The sequence below is a fragment of the Chiloscyllium plagiosum genome, chromosome 37 (genome assembly GCF_004010195.1).
Source record: "Chiloscyllium plagiosum isolate BGI_BamShark_2017 chromosome 37, ASM401019v2, whole genome shotgun sequence".
In the NCBI taxonomy this organism is placed as follows: domain Eukaryota; kingdom Metazoa; phylum Chordata; class Chondrichthyes; order Orectolobiformes; family Hemiscylliidae; genus Chiloscyllium; species Chiloscyllium plagiosum.
Window position 1 is genome coordinate 26,690,419 of NC_057746.1, and position 3,361 is coordinate 26,693,779.

A 3,361-nucleotide genomic window follows, 5' to 3' on the forward strand; every position below is an offset into this window, starting at 1 on the left:
CTTGTCTCTATCCATTCTGTCTATATCCTTCATGATTGTGTAAACCTCAGTCAGGTCTTCCCTCAATCTCCTTTTTTCTAATGAAAATCAACCTAACCTACTCAACCTCTCTTCATAGCTAGCACCTTCCATACCAGGCAACATCGTCGTAAACCTTCTCTGCACCCTCTCCAAAGCGTCCACATCCTTTTGGTAATGTGGCGACCACAGTATACCAAATGCGGCCGAACCAACGTCCTGTACAATTTTAATATGACTTGCGAGCTCTTATACTCAATACCCCGTCCAATGAAAGCAAGCGTACTATATGCCCTCTTGACCACTCTATCTATCTGTGCAGCAACCTTCAGGGTAAAATGGACCTGCACTCCCAGATCTCTCTGCACACCAACGTTTCCCAAGGCGCTTCTGTTCATTGTATAATTCGCTGTTGAATTAGTCTTGCCTAAATGCATCACCTCACATTTGTCTGGATTGAAATCAATCTGCCACTTTTCCGCCCAACTCTCCAGTCTATCTATATCCTCCTGTATTCTTTGACAGTCCCTTATACTTTCTGCTACTCCACCAATCTTCGTGTCATCTGCAAACGTGCTGATCATGCCAACAGTGCCCTCTTCCAGATCGTTTATGTATATTACAAACAACAGTGGCCCCAACACTGACCCCTGCGGAACACTATTGGTCACCTTTCTCCATTTTGAGAAACACCCTTCAATTACTACTCTCTGCCTCTTGTTGCTCGACCAGTTCTTTATCGACCTAGCTAGAACCCCTGCAAACCACGTGATTTCACTTTCTCCATTAGTCTACCATGAGGAACCTCATTAACCGCCTTACTAAAGTCCATATATATGACTTTGTCTATTTATCCTATCCATGCCCCTCATGATTTTATAAGCCTCGATAAGGTCACCCCTCAGTCTACGACGCTCCACAAAAAAACAACCGCTCCATAGCACAAATCCTTCAACCCTGGCAACATCCTTGCAAATCTTTTCTGAACACTTTCAAGTTTCGCAACATCTTTCCGAAAGGAAGGAGACCAGAATTGCACACAATGTTCCAAATGTGGCCTAACCAGTGTTTATACAGCGGCAACATGACCTCCCACGTCCTGTACTTAATACTCTGATCAATAAAGGAAAGCATACTAAACGCCTTCTCCACTCTCCTATCTACCTGCGACTCATCTTTCAAGGAGTTATGAAACTGCACTCAAAGTTCTCTTTGTTTAGCAACACTCCCCAGAACATTACCATTGAGTGAATAAGTCCTGCTAAGATTTGCTTTCCCAAAATGCAGCAAATTGCATTTATCTAAATTAAACTCGATCTGCCACTTCTCAGTCCATTGGCCCATCTGATCAAGATCCCATTGTAATCTGAGGTAACCTTCTTTGTTGTCCACTACACCTCCGATTTGGGTGTCATCAGCAAACTTACAAAATATACCTCTTTTGCTCACATCCAAATCATTTCTATAAATGATTAAAGGTAGTGGACCCAGCACAAATCCATGTGGCACTCCACTGGTCAAAGGCCTCCTGTCTGAAAAAGAACCCGCCACCACCACCCTCTGTCTTCTACCTTTGAGCCAGTTCTGTATCCAAATGGCGAGTTTTCCCTGTACTCTATGAGATCTAACCTTGCTAACCAATCTTCCATGGGGAACCTTGCCGAATGCCTTACTGAAGTCCATATAGATCTTGCCTACCGCCCTTTCCTCAGCAATCCTCTTTGTTACTTCATCAAAAAAAGCAAGATTGTGAGACATAATTTCCCACGCACAAAACCATGTTGACTACCTCTAATTACTCCTGAGCTTTCCAAATACATGTGTATCCTGTTCCTCAGGATTCCCTCCAACAACCTGCCCATCACCAACGTCAGGCTCACTGGTCTATGTTTCTCTGGCTTGTCCTTACCACCTTTTTAAAACAGTGACAACCACGTTAGCCGACCTCCAGTCTTCTGGCATCTCACCTGTGACTATCAACGATACAAATATCTCAGCAAAGGAATCACTTCCTTAGCTTCCCACAGAGTTCTAGGGTACACTTGATCAGGTCCTGGGGATTTATATGAAGCTTTTTTTCTACACTGATCCCAGAAGTCAGTCAGCGTATGTAAAACGCTGTCCTGAAGACCGGCAGATCTGTTGAAGTCCAACTCGTTTATTTGCAACTCACAAGAAAAGAAAGGTGTTGAGAAATATTTCAATTGCAGACGTGTTCGTGGAGACGAGCACAAGAGTAGAAACTGATCTTGATGTTGTCACCCAGAGACCCTTTTCCTTGACTTGCCTCTTTTCCTAGCTTAACCTAACAGTGCACCTATCCACCATGTTTTGACCTTTGACATTACCCCTTTCTGATACTGATCCTCTCCAAGGAATTCCAGTGTTGACCTGATTCTGACGCTGGGTCTCTTTTGCTTTCACAAGCCTCTGCGATTGAAATCACTACCCAATCTTCCAGAAAATCAGGAATTGCTGGCGAAACTCGGCAGGTCCTGCTGCACCTGTCAGATGAAAGCAGAGCCACAGTCCTCGAAATGTCGACTCTGACGTTTGCTGAGTTTCACCAGCGACTTCTGTTTTGGTTTACGACCTTCAGAACCCGTATTTCCTGGTTTTAAAAAGCTACATTGCGCCGCCCGGGAATCGAACCCAGATCGCAAGAATGGGAATCTTGCATGATACCATTACACTAGCGGCACTTACGCGGTTCGGCGACAATTCACTTTACTTCAAGCTGCTATTTCCAGACCCACTTTCGATTTCGATGTGTATTTAATTTTATTTTTGCCAATTAGCTTAAATTTCAATACGCGACCCACAACTCCCTTAACCCATTTCCTGGAAAATAATCATGTTCCATTGATCTGATAACATTTTTTTAAAACAGAAACTGCGTTATTTAATTGGTCAGTCGTTTTCAATATGAATCGCAACCGATGTGGTCATGCTATTAATTGCAGGTGTCATAGTGGAAACAAAGGCTGACATTACACCAGTTTTACTCGGCGGTCTGGCGTTGATAGGTCTGCTCATTATATTCTTGACAGTTCGAGTGCTGCGGGGAACAACAGGTTTGTATTTTCGCTACACGTAAGCAAACCTGATCAAACAGTACCCTATTCCAGATACGTAATTGATTTAGGGACGATCTTCCTATCTGGCACCATTTCAATGAGAGCCGGGAACAGGAAGGTCCGAAAAGTGTCGAGCTATTTAAGGCAGATGGGTAGAGAGCAAGACGCGAATGCAACTGGGCTGCCTTCCAAGCTCTGTTATAGCGTGCATTTCTGCAAATGCCAAGGCTCTAGATTCAAGACCACAAAAATCGAAGCGGGCGGTA

At 44.0% G+C, this 3,361-nt stretch overlaps 1 non-coding gene across 1 annotated transcript; it reads right to left on the reverse strand.

Moving 5' to 3' along the window:
- Window positions 1-2,649: 2,649 nt before the first annotated feature.
- Window positions 2,650-2,720, reverse strand: trnag-ccc. Its single transcript has one exon. It is a non-coding gene; the product is annotated as a tRNA-Gly (tRNA).
- Between the last annotated feature and the right edge of the window lie 641 nt (window positions 2,721-3,361).